General features: G+C 38.0%; 1 long non-coding RNA gene across 1 annotated transcript; it reads left to right on the forward strand.

Moving 5' to 3' along the window:
- The first annotated feature begins 12,222 nt into the window (after positions 1 to 12,222).
- Positions 12,223 to 13,939, forward strand: LOC139898801 (uncharacterized). Its single transcript, XR_011777144.1, has 3 exons — positions 12,223 to 12,562; positions 12,659 to 12,719; positions 13,864 to 13,939. It is a non-coding gene; the product is annotated as an uncharacterized lncRNA (long non-coding RNA).

Genomic DNA, 13,939 nt, shown 5'->3' on the forward strand with positions numbered 1-13,939 from the left:
AGGTAATTCACGTACCCGCAACCGAACTCGAGGGACTAGTTTCGCCAAAGTGCCAAAGAGGTGACTAGCATTTGACTAGTCAACCCACCTCCTCTTTCTTTTCCATTTCATTTTCCTTTTCTTTCTATACTTCCCATTTTTCTCTCAAATCTTCAAACAAAGAATCATCATCTAAATTCAAGCTAGCGGGTGTCTTGCAAAACAAATTACATATTTGGAATCCTTGCAACTTCCTCTTCGATTCCATACTGATTTCATTACATTTGGGTAACTTTCTAAAATCACTAGATTTTGTGTTCTTGATGTTTTTAACTTATAAAGTTGTTAATTTGTGTCTATGGCTCAAGTCTAACATGAATATATGATTTATATGTTCGATTTTGTTATTTGAAGTAACTAGCATGAACATAAATTTTGGTGTGTTTGATTTAGTGATTTGATTGTTTGGATGATGTTAAATGTTATAAATGCATGTATTCAATGTGTTCCTAACATCACTAGCTTCAATTTGATGTGTAGGTTGCTTGAGAAAACTCCATAAACTTGATTAGTGATTTTGGTAAATTTGGGTTAGGATTTGATAAGCTTGAAATGAATATTTGATGCATTGAATGCCATGAATTATTGTTAGTAAGTAGTTAGTTGTATTGTATGCTCGATTACCTACAAAATGGCGTGTTGTATGTATGCATTAAATGCCCGAATCATAAATGTGCACTTATCAAATTTGAGTATTAAATGTGTGCATTAATTGATCATTTATTTTGGAAAACTGATTGTTACAAATAACGTTTTTGGTTGGTGAAATGTATTTAGTTGTGTTCTTTATCAAATTAGCCTTCCAATGATATAAAATGCGTGTCGTAAGAGTTTACGATTTGTGATTTATGTGAAAATGAAGTTTGATTTGAGACTTGGACAATTGAGACTGACCAGGTACCAGCAACCGTTGATCACCACGGCGCGGCCAACCTGGGTCGCGGCGCGTCATATAACGTGTCCAGGTTCTGACCTCCTTGGTCAAAATAAGAAAAATGTTTGGCACACTATGGACCTCCGATTCACATGAGACTTGTTCTAACATGCTTATATATGAATAAAAACCTCAGAAAAATAGTTCGGGACCCGACCCGAACGTGTTGACTTTTTTGTTGACTTTGACCGACCAAAGTTTGACTTTTTGTCAAACTTAACCAAAGGATTATGCAACCTTCCTAACTTGTTTCTATACTTGTATCTTGCATGAAACTTGACAATTTGATTCACATGCTACATAATCGAGTCGTAACGAGCCATAGGAATAATTGAACATCTTTGACCTATCGTGTTTACCGTTATTGATACGACCTATTTGTTTAGGTCAAGACTAGCATTATCCTTCGCACACGTTACTTTGTGAAGTACATTTCATACGTGCACTCAAGGTGAGATCATAGTCCCATCTTTCAACAACTTTTATACTTTTAAATCATGGGATGAGAAACATATACGGTTTTATACTACATACTTTTACACTTTGAACACAAGTACGAAAACGAACATTCCACGTACGGGTTTGAACAAAAAGCCTCAATTCAATTATCATTAGTTACACTTGCAGGGTGTAAACGTGAACTTATATTATGTGATCACATGGGCTTGACGAGCCTCATTCGGACGGTTCGCTACCGTTAGCGGATGAAATATATTTTCAGGTCTAGTGTATGTTCTAACACTACGCAAAGGGTGCAAAACAGTTAAGTTTGATAATTGGGTGCCCACGAAACAATTAACAACTTTGGAATGCAAATGATTTTGATAATCATATTATAATAAATCTTGTGGTTCAAATGCAACGTTTACTAAAACACCTATGATTTCACCAACGTTTTCGTTGACAGTTTTCTATATGTTTTCTCAGGTCCTTGAACGCTACTTGATACATGCTTCCGCACTCTTTTTTGATACTTTCTTGGATGTCGAGTATACATGCATAGTTGGAGCGTCTTTTGACTACTTTAAATTGTGTCGCAAGGGTTTCATTCGTACGTTAAACATTGTAATGTAACTAGTCTTTTGAACTACATTTGTAAACTTGAAACATCCTTTTACTTATGAAATGAATGCGACATATTTTTTGGTCAAACGTCATGTTAAAGACTTATGACCACGTAACGGGACCTAAGTAGTCGGCGCCATCAAACATGATTTGGTCGGGTCGCTACAGCATCCGCCCACCGTCTTTGGTAGCTTAGTAATGAAATCCATTGTGATTCTTTCCCACTTCCATTGCGGGATTTCCGGTTGTTGAAGTAACCCAGAAGGCCTCTGATGCTCGGCCTTAACTTTCGAGCAAGTCAAACACTTTCCAACATAAGTTGCAATGTCCTTCTTAAGATTCGGCCACCAATACTGTTCCTTAAGATCGTGGTACATTTTGCCCGCTCCGGTAAAATATCGAAGCCCAGTCTCCTTAACCTCGAATTGAGAAACGAGAATGTTCAAGTATTCATGAGATATATTCTCCTCCTTGAGAGCCTCATCTTGGGCTGCTCGGATCTGGCTGTTGAGATTTGAATGAATGGTGATGTTGAGTGCCCGAACACGAAGAGGTGCCATCCTCTCCTTTCGGCTCAAAGCGTCAGCTACAACATTGGCATTGCCAGGGTGATAACGAAGTTCACAATCATAGTCGTTAAGTGTCTCGATCCATCGACGCTGTCTCATATTCAGTTGCTTCTGATCGAAGATGTGTTGGAGGCTTTTATGATCGGTGAAAATAGTGCTCTTAGTTCCATACCAATAGTGTCTCCACAATTTGAGCGCAAAGACAATGGCTCCAAGCTCGAGATCGTGAGTAGTGTAGTTCCGTTCGTGGATCTTTAGCTGACGAGAGGCATAAGCGATAACCTTTGTGCGTTGCATCAGTACACAACCAAAACCACTTTTCGAAGCATCGCAATAAACGACGAAATCGTCACTGCCTTCAGGAAGTGATAAGATAGGTGCGGTGGTTAACTTCTTTTTCAAGGTTTGAAATGCAGATTCTTGTTCAGGTTCCCAAATGAACTTCTACCCTTTATGAGTCAGCACGGTCAAAGGACGCGCTATTAGAGAGAAACCTTCAATAAATCTTCGGTAGTAACCGGCGAGACCTAAAAATTGGCGAATATGAGTTGGAGTAGTGGGGGTCTCCCACTTGCTGATAGCTTCAATCTTGGCGGGATCAACTTTGATACCCTGGTCACTCACAACATGGCCCAGAAATTGGACTTCCTTCAACCAAAATTCACACTTGGAGAATTTCGCATAAAGTTGCTCTTGTCTCAAGAGTTCAAGCACTAATCGAAGATGTTGCTCATGCTCTTCTTCGCTCTTGGAGTAGATGATGATATCATCTATGAAGACGATAACGAACTTATCCAGGTATGGCTTGCAGACACGATTCATGAGATCCATGAACACGGCAGGTGCGTTGGTTAAACCGAATGGCATCACGAGAAACTCATAATGACCATAACGAGTTCTAAATGCAGTCTTCATCACATCGCTTTCTTTCACCCTCAACTGGTGATAACCGGATCGTAAATCAATCTTAGAGTAAACGCTCGATCCTTGTAGTTGATCAAAAAGATCGTCAATTCGGGGAAGAGGATACCGATTCTTGATCGTCAATTTGTTGAGTTCACGGTAGTCGATACACATGCGGAAGGATCCGTCCTTCTTCTTCACAAACAAAACAGGTGCGTCCCAAAGCGAGAAACTTGATTGGATGAATCCACGGTCTAGCAGTTCTTGTAATTGGCTCTGCAACTCTTGCATTTTGGAAGGTGCGAGTCGATAAGGTGCGCGAGCTACAGGTGCAGCTCCTGGCACTAAGTCGATCTGAAACTCTACTGCTCTTGGTGGCGGCAATCCAGGCAATTCCTCCGGAAAGACATCGGAAAACTCGTTCACAATTCGAACATCGTTCACACTCTTCACCTAAATTTCTAATGTTTTCACATGTGCTAGCACAGCAAGACGTCCTTTCTTCATGTTCTTTTGCGCTTTCACGCAACTAATGAGGTTCAGCTTCGAGGTACATCTCTCTCCGTAAATGATCAGTGGCTCGCCGTCTCCGTGTGGTATACGAAGAGCTTTATCTCCACAGATAATGTCGGCCCTTATCTTGGTCAACCAGTCCATACTGACAATAACATCAAGGCTTCCCAACTTAATAGGTACCAGGTCAATCTCGAAATCCACACCAGCTATGTTGATAATGGCTCCTCGACTAATATGGTCAACTTTCTCAAGTTTTCCATTGGCTACCTCTACAAGCATACTCTCCTTTAAAGGAACTAACGACCAATTTATCTTATCGCAAAAGTGTCTACATACATGACTTCTATTGGCACCAGTATCAAATAGGACAGAAGCTAATAAATTGTTGATAGTGAATATACCTGTGACCAAGTCGGGGTTCTCACGAGCATCCCTTGCATTTACATTGAAAGCTCTGCCACGCGGTGGTCCGTCGTCCTTTCGCTTGTTGGGACACTCGTTTCTGAAGTGGCCCGTTTGTCCGCATTCATAACACTTTCTCGGTACAGTGGGGTTCGGCTTCCCAGTCATGGTGGTGATCTTGCAGTCCCTGCCAATATTCCCGGTCTTTTTGCATTTTTCACAAACAACGTTACAGTACCCGGTATGGTGCTTGTAGCACCTCTTGCACTGTGGTAGAGTACCCTTGTAGTTGGGGTTTGATCCAGTGTTCGGGTTGGGGTTCCCACCGTTGTTGTTTCCTTTGAAACCCTCATGTCGCTTCGCCGGGTTTTGATCATAGGCTCTACCCTTGTTGTTATCCCACTTACGCTTATCACTACTACCCGCTTCAGATTTTGCCTTTTCCGGTTCATCGATGATGATTTGGTTCATTAAGGTATGCGCCATGCGCATTGCTTCCGGGACATTGTGTGGCTTAGACGAGGTGACATTTCCCTTAATGGACTTAGGAAGTCCCCACAAATACCTTTCCATGCGTTTAAACTCCGGGGTAACCATGGTAGGACACATTAGGGCTAATTCCAGATACCTACGGTTGTATCCATCGAGGTCGTTTCCCACAACCTTCAATTGCATAAACTCAATCTCCATCTTCTGGATCTCTGTCCTAGGGCAATATTCCTCAATCAGGGCCCCTTTGAATTCCTCCCATGGGGTAGCAAACGCCTCATCAATACCCTTTGCTTGAGCCAATGTGTTCCACCAAGTTAGTGCGCCGTCAGACGGCGTACATGAGGCATACTTGGTCTTGTTCGCCTCTGAGCAGTTACTAACTCGGAACACAGATTCTAATTTCTCAAACCACCTAGTGAGACCAACCGTTCCTCAGTTCCACTAAAGTTGTGGGGTTGCAGCTTTAAAACTCTTTGTATGTGCACCCATTACTAAAGGGCTGGATAACCGGTGGCGGTGGAGCTTGGGGGTTCATTTCCGCTAAAGCTGCGGCGACTCGTTCATTGATCATTTCCTCGATTTGGGCTGCGGTAGGTGTTGATCGTCCGTTGGCCATGGTGTTCTAAACAAAAATTTTGACTCAAGTCAAAATCCAGTATTCAATAAATAATAATACAGTATATGGTAACCAACATGGAATCAACATGTCACATGTTTATTAAGTAATGCAACCAGGTACAAATACCACAGAATCATCATACAGTAACATAAATAGAACACCGTACAAGACTTAAATAACGCAAAGTTCCATTCATTAATAATAAGTTGCATACATCTGCATAGGTTCGTACAATACATAAGTGAAACATAAGGCTACAATTGAGATTACATAATGAAATCTACTACAAATGTCCTATAGTGATGGTGGGTGTAGGATGTCCATTACGTGGGACATCTGGTCCTCAAGCTCAGTTACCCGAGCACGGAGGATCTCCACTTCCCTCATCAGTTCCTCGACAGAGGGAGATGGTGGGGCAGGCGGTGCAGTCGGCACGGGTGGTGCTAGTGGAGCTGGTGGTGCAGACGGTCCGGCTCCAGAAGTAGAGGCTGCGAAGCGGTAAGGCTTACAGATGAAGGGATCAGCAGGATACAGCACAAGCCGCTTACGGGCGGTAACCCTACGACGCCGACCATGAGTGTCAACGAATGGTCGACCTCCATTAATCCCTGGAATGACGGTACCATCGAAACGGTACCGCTTCTTCGGCGGGGTGGAGGGTGGCTGTACAGGTGCATCATCAGGATCCTCATCTGAATCCTCGTCATTAGAGTCGTCAGAGGATGAGTCGTCGGATGAAGAATCGGCGGATGATGGGTCGTCTAAATCAGCTGGGGGTGGCTGCACGGGTGGTACTCCTCGGGCGGCCATCATCTGTCGGTATCTGGCGGGTCCGATCGACACAAGACGTCCATCAGGAAGGCGTCGGCACCAATGGTTATGCTCATTACGGACCGGAACTTCCCCAAGTTCTGTGGGAATCACAGCACTATCGGGATGGTGATGTGGCTCCGGAGGTCCTGGGGCAAGTGGAGCTGGAATCTCCGGTGGGTCCATGTGTCCGTCTGAGGTAACCACTGGGCCGGGCGTATGGCTACTGGCTCCAGAGGATGAAGCGCCTGAGTCACTGGAAGGTGTCGACGACGGCATCTGAGAATAGGCAACAATGGTAGGTGAGGTGGCTGATGAGTCTGTGTCGCTGTCCAAAATGATGACAGGTGGAATATCCGACATCTGAACAAGGAAAAATAACTTTTTCCATGTCAGTAAGTCATAAAGCAAGCACGTGTTAGGTAAAGTAACTACGACAGTCTAAATCATGTATAACAGTAAGTAGCATGGCAATAACGGCAAGTATCATGCAATCGAAAATAGATAATAGCATGCAGTAGTGAAATCATGAAGTAGCATACGGCATATAGCAGTAAAAGTAAGCAGCAGCATGCAGCAAATTCCGCAGAAACAAGTAAACTAGCAATTTGTAGATTAGTCCTATTAGTGAATCCTACTCGGGTCGGTCCAGACTCACTAATGCATCCTAATTACCTACAACCAATGCTCTGATACCAAATGTGATGCCCCGTACAAAACCATCGTGTACGAATCATCAACAACAGGATCATTACAAGGTCAAATACTATATGCGGTTTCAAAACAAGTTTGCATTCGTGAATAAAGGTGATGTCTTAACCAACATCAAATGTCTTACAACAAAAGTATGCTTCAATGAACATAAGCAATTAGTAATAGTACGTGACCTAATGGTCGTTACAAGTCATTGTTTCAGAAGGTAACATAGTTTGAATGCAAATAAAACGTTTCATGCGGTGACAACTCTAACAAGCGCAGCGGGTGTCTACATAGCATGACTAGTACAACAGCAAAAGCAAGCAACCTTAAGCACCTGAGAAAAACATGCTTAAAAATGTCAACACAAAGGTTGGTGAGCTATAGTTTAAGTATAACAGTAATGTAAGGTAGGCCACGAGATTTCAGTGATTCAACAGCGTTTCAACAGCATTTCAAAATGGTATGAAAAGTATATGTTTAACCGTGGGCACTTGGTAACTAACTTAACGTTTATAACCCCCTGAAAGTACACTTGGTGAGTGCGTATGTTTACGAAGTATTAAACACCCGTTAAATGCTAGCGCTACTAGCCCGAATGGGGATGTCAAACCCTATGGATCCATATCTAAGATTTGCGTTCACCGGTTCAAAGACCAATGACTAAACGTTACCGAGCTAAGGGGAAAGTTTATGCCATTGTATAACCCACACATATATAAAGTTTAAGTACTCGTGCCTAGTATGTAAAACGTAAAATGCGCATGTATTCTCAGTTCCCAAAATAGTTAAAGTAAAAAGGGATGCTATAACTCACAGTGGAAAAGTAGTAGTAAAGTTGACTCGGGAAAAGTAAGCAAGTATGTAGGTCCGGAAAGTCCTCAACCTAAGTCAAAAGTTACTAAGTCAGTAATTCGTTCCCAAAGGTTTAAATGTATGTAAATTAGGTCTTAAGGGTCATCATCATTCATCATCAAACAAAAAGTATAAAGTAAGTTTCATTCTAGAAAAGAGTTTAAAACAAAGGCTGACTTCGATCAGTCTTCACGGCCTCTATGCAAACTGAATTGAGGTGGGACCAGTGGCCATGGCTCCGTATACGATTACTTTAGTTGCTGTAAAAATTCCAGAACCAAACTCGTCTTCGTTTGACCGTGGTGACGGTTTAAGTGCGATTAGGTCAGAATTTTCAGCACAACGTTAAAAGGACATAGTGACGTTCGGAGGGCCATAGATCCTAAACCGTAACTCGGATTAAGAAAAGTCTTAAACTAAAAATTATCTACTCGAACAGAGATAACTGAAAATCAACTTTACAATAGCCCAGGTATTCTGATCAGACCCAAAAAACAGTAGGTTTAGTGTTCCGGTGGGTTCTTGGGGCTCGATGCTTATCACGGTTCTCATCCTTGATGCATATAGCTTCAAGTGTACAACTCGTTGATGTGTTTGCATCATCTTTACCAAGTTTTGACCATCATAACACAAGTGTAAGTCTAAGATGAGTAGCACAACTCAATTAAGTGTTGCAAGTAGTTTAATGAACTAAAGTTACATCAAGATCTTAGATCCGACACATACATGAACTCTAAAAGTAATATTAAGCTATAAACTTGAAAGTAAACTAAATAATCAAGATCTTAAGTTGTAGAACATATTTCTTAGTTAGATCTTGAAGATCCAAGACCCAAAAGTCTAGATATAAAGTTACTAAGTTAAATCCTAAGTCATGACACTTGAATCTTTACTTTAATAAAACCATAAGTTATGAAACTTAGATTCCCATCTTGTAAAGTGTATGTAAGCTCATAAGCCTTTGTTTACAACAAAATTAGAAGACCATAAGCTATAGAAACTTAGATCCAACACAAGTATATGAAGTTATAACTAGAAAGTTATACTTCCATGTTCTTGAACTTATAAAGTTAACTTTAGTTTCAAGAAGTATGAGATCAAGATTAACTTGTAATACTTGACCATTAACCACAAATCACGAATTCAAAGTGCAAGGAAATGAAGAAAAAAACTAAGTTTATAAGTGACAAGTTCATGGTTGTTCATACTTTAAAGATTCAAGCCAAGGCTTTGATCTTTAAGAAAGTAAACCTTAAGTTTACAAACTTGAATACAAGTAATGATTTTTACAACACATGAACTTTCTTTCAAAATATTAAATGTAGAACCATAACTAGAGAGTTTAGGTTCTTGTTTGTTCTTGAAATGACAAGAAAATATGAAGAATAAACTAGGTAGTTTGATTCTTAGCAACAACAAACAACAAACTAACAAAGTAAGTAATTAAACAACAACAAAGAACAAGTATTAAAACAAGCAAATGATGATGATGATGATGTATGTAAGGTTTCGGTTTTAAGACAAGAAAAGGAAGAACATAAAGCTTATTACTTACAAGGTTAGAGAGAAAAGAGAGTAAAAGAAATTGCAAGTAATTGTGTGTGTGTAAAACTGAGATGAATACAAGTAATAAGTAATCAAAATTTGAAACAAAACCACCCTTGTACACTACCTAGGCCGACGGTTTTCATCAAAAAGGGGGGAAGGGAAAAGCTCACTAGTTACATGCATGTATTTGTGAAGATGCCATCTAAAAATGGTAATAAAGCAAGCTTGCATGGGAAAGGTGTGTAAGTGTATAAGTAACTAGTCTCCTTACAAGCTAATTACTCTAGTTAAGCCTTAAGTGTAATACTTACATGAAAGATGAGCTAATTAGTCCATTAAGATAAGTAGGGTGGGCTTCTAAGTCCATTAACATTAATAAAAGCCCAAGTTCAAGTAATTAACAAATTAGTCCAATAAAGCCCAAGTAATTAACTAGTAATCTTAGTTAATTTAAAATGAGTAATAAAACTTAATCATGAGTGCAAATAATATCCGGAATATTATTCGTGAAAAGTTCATGTGTCACAAAGACGAGTCGGGCATGTAAAGTCAAGTACGGTAGCAAGTAAATGTATAAAAATACATTCATTAAACACAAGCATTAATAATAAATATTATTAATTAAACGTTGAAAAATCCAGGGTCGCTACATGAACTCATTTTCACGATTTCGAGTTGTTTTTGTTGATTCAAAGCTCACGAGAGTGCATCAATATATATGAAACAAATATCAAGCATCCAACAACATTTACAAACACTTATATGCAAGATTCAAGACAAAAAATGCATCAAAACCCACTTTGCACAAAAACCTAATTTAAACAAGAATTAAAGCATGAATCTGAAATACACTTACCTTATCTTGATCACGAAATCACATAGAACATATTACTAGCTTCAATCAATCCAAAATCTTACAATAATCAAATTAGGGTTTTGATTAAAGAACGAGGGCTAAAGTTTGTATTTTGGGAAATTGAGGAAGTCTCCACAAATGCAAGCATATATATGTGGGTTTAAACCCATAACCATTTTACACGGGTATTTATCAGTTTTCACATAACTTACGTATCTCATTAGGCAGCCCTAACGGAATTCAAATTTACAAAACAGACCTATTATGTGACCCTTGTTACAAACTGGACTCAACCAAATAGTCAAATAATTATCATCATATTATAATTTTTAAAATAACATTTAATATCACATAAGGGCAAATTAGTCATTTCTGCTTAGTGTGATGAATTGTTGACGATTGATGTTTTCCCTCAGGACGGATCCCTACAGACGCGGTTCACAGCTTAAAGCTATGGCGTGGGCATTAATCAATCTAATCGGATCAAACTATGAGTTGATCCGCCCAGCGTTATGCAGCTAAGCGGATGAATTCTAGTGAGAGAAAGTGGTGTGTGAGAGAAAAAGTGTATTCTCAGTCACAAGTGTGTAACATGTTCAAATGATGACCTGTGAGGTCTATTTATAGGCGCGGATTTGGCCTGGTCCCCTAGGGACACGTGTCATATTGTTGTTAAATTGGTTGTTACATGCTTCTGTATTTTATAACGGGTATGGCTTGACGGTTTTGCCTTTATGTTTCGTCAAGGGCTTAAGCATGGAAAGCTGCCTTCAGGGCTTACGCTAGACGGACAACGCCTGTTTTTCTTTAAGTGTATCTCTAGACGGACGGCAGATGAAGTATAAGATACTGATATTACTGTTTTTATCCGTTTCGTGTACCTTTCGTGTACTTGTGATGCTTTTAGGGTGCACCATTAAAGTTGTATTAAATTTATAATGATATTTGGAGTGAATAAACAATTTTGTTTCGATTTATTTAGCTATGGCATCAGGTTAGTGTGGTTAGAAGATATTCATGGATTTATATATCTATATATAAACTTGGTTTATTAATTTTTATATAAGAAATATTGAGGAACTATTGAATATTTATTCTATTTTGTCTATGGCTCATTTAGATTATGATATTCTTCGACTGCTCCTTATATTAAGTTTTTGTATGTTCGTTTAGTGTAGATAGGATTGTATAATTTAAATGTGGTGATAGTAATTGTACGCTGCTTGCATGCTTCGTTATCGATGCTTATTGTGTAAATATATTTAACAAAGTAAGTTAAAGGTGTGTTTTGAGTTACTGTTGACTAGATTTGCTTTAGAAATTGTATTTTGAGACCAAACAAATCATTCCTCTTTACATGTTGCTGCTTTACCTTTCATCCCATTTTATGAACTAATGAATTTTTATTGTCGTGGTGTGTCTATATATTCGAAGGTGAGTAGTTTCAATGAAGAGTGTTACCTACCTTTTATAAATAGGTACAAGTGTTGTAAGAGGTCACTTTCCATATATAAAGGATCACAGAATTGCATGTAATTAAAAAAAAAAAATGTCATATTGTTGATTCAATGTAATACGTTAGTGGTAAGTCATTAGTGAACTGTGTTGCTAGGTTTAGTCATTAGTTAAATGCTCAAATTTTAGAGTAGGCTTAAGATAATTTACCTTGCTATCAATATTGTCTAATTAGGATTTGATCTAGATATTAATGGAGATAATGGATTGTGATTATTGTGGATATTGTGACACTATGGGCGAGTCAAAGTCAAAGTTTTTATAGGTTTTTTTTTTACATAATAATATATAACTTTGATATGAAACTTTAAAAGTTTACGATTGTTGAATGTTATTATTTTATATATAATATAATATTAAAATAAATAAAAAAAACAATTTTTCTTCTATAAGCTCGTGTTTACACGGATCCTGCAACTAGTAATATATTATCAGAAGAAAAAAAAACAATTTTTCTTCTATAAGCTCGTGTTTACACGGGTCCTGCAACAAGTAATATATGGAGTGGAGTAGATAGTAGAGATATAAAAATAAGAGCATGATGTAAAACTAGAAGGGCTGGTTTTACAAATTTATTTAAGACAAAGGGGGTCTAGTGGTAACTTTAGGTGCACGTTATAGGGGTTTTTATTTAGGATCCACAATCACGCCGGCAGTTGAGCGCAGCGGAGGAATACGAAATCGGTTGGCGGTGAGTGTAAGCTGATTTCGATTAATCGTGTTTTCTCAACAACAGTAAGAATGTACGATATTCACTTGAAATCAGTCAGGTGTAAAATTCTTACTTAGCCGCGTCTGGCTGGTTTCTAGGTTTTACAATTTTGAATTCTGATTTGCAGTTGTAACTCGAAGTTATGGCCGGTGGAAATAAGCCTCCTGCCAAAGCCGACAAAACCAATAGTAGGTGTTTTGATAGTTTCTGTTATTATATCACATGACGATACGATATGTAAAATTAATTCAAGCTATAGTGTTTCTGCTGAATAAAATTAATTTTTTTTTTATGTTTGTGGCTGTCGTTTAAGTAGAAAAAATATGTTGCAGATGGATAAATTGTTAGATGACTTAGTTTCTGGTTTAATAATCATCGATATAATATAAAGTTGAGGAATCAACAGTACAACTTTGCATCAATCAATTATTATTATTATTATTATTATTATTATTATTATTATTATTATTATTATTATTATTTTGTTTTTTTTTTTTTAGGATCAGATATATATATATATATATAGGGGCAGGATCAATGTGGAAGTAGCCAATCGGGTCAAGCGGGGGAAGCAAAAAAAAAAAAAATTTCGTTTTTTGAAAAAACTTTGTTCACGAACATTATAGATTGGATGAAAATAAGAACATTTAGAAAAGACACTTTGTGATAAATGTTATTATTTTGGCGGAAAAACGATCGACAAAAATAACATTCAAGATAATATTGTTCGTGAAGAATGTTAACGTTTTTTTTTCTTCATGTTTTGTGAAGTAAAATTTAGCCCGATTTAGAGTTTAGAGTTTAGGGTTTAGGGTTTAGAGTTTTGGGTTTGGTGTTTTGGGTTTATTCCATAAACCCAAAACAGTAAACCCTAAACCCTAAACTCTAAACCGTTCGTGTTAAAAACTCAATCTAAATCCTAAATCTAAACCCTAAACCCTAAATTTCTAAACCCTAATATCTAAACCCTATAAACCCTAATATCCAAACCCTAATGTCTAAAACCTCAACATACGCTCGAAAAACACGATAATTGTTATATATTACTTCTTCGAAAAATAATAACATTCATCACGAAGTGTCTTTTCTAAATGTTCTTATTTTCATCCAATCTAAATGTTAATGAACAAAGTTTTTTCAAAAAATGAAAAAAAAAAAAAAAATTCTCTCCCCCGCTTCCCCTGAATGGTTACTTCCCTCTTGATCCTACCAATATATATATATATATATATATATATATATATATATATATATATATATATATATATATATATATGAAAAAAGTATGTGTACGTTATTAATGTTCTAATGTCATAATATTTTTGATTGCAGAGGGAAGGAAGAAGGAGACTGGACTTGGTCTCATCAATACAAAGGATGGCAACTTTGGGGAATGGTACTCTGAGGT

Source organism: Rutidosis leptorrhynchoides, chromosome 3, assembly GCF_046630445.1.
Source record: "Rutidosis leptorrhynchoides isolate AG116_Rl617_1_P2 chromosome 3, CSIRO_AGI_Rlap_v1, whole genome shotgun sequence".
NCBI lineage: Eukaryota > Viridiplantae > Streptophyta > Magnoliopsida > Asterales > Asteraceae > Rutidosis > Rutidosis leptorrhynchoides.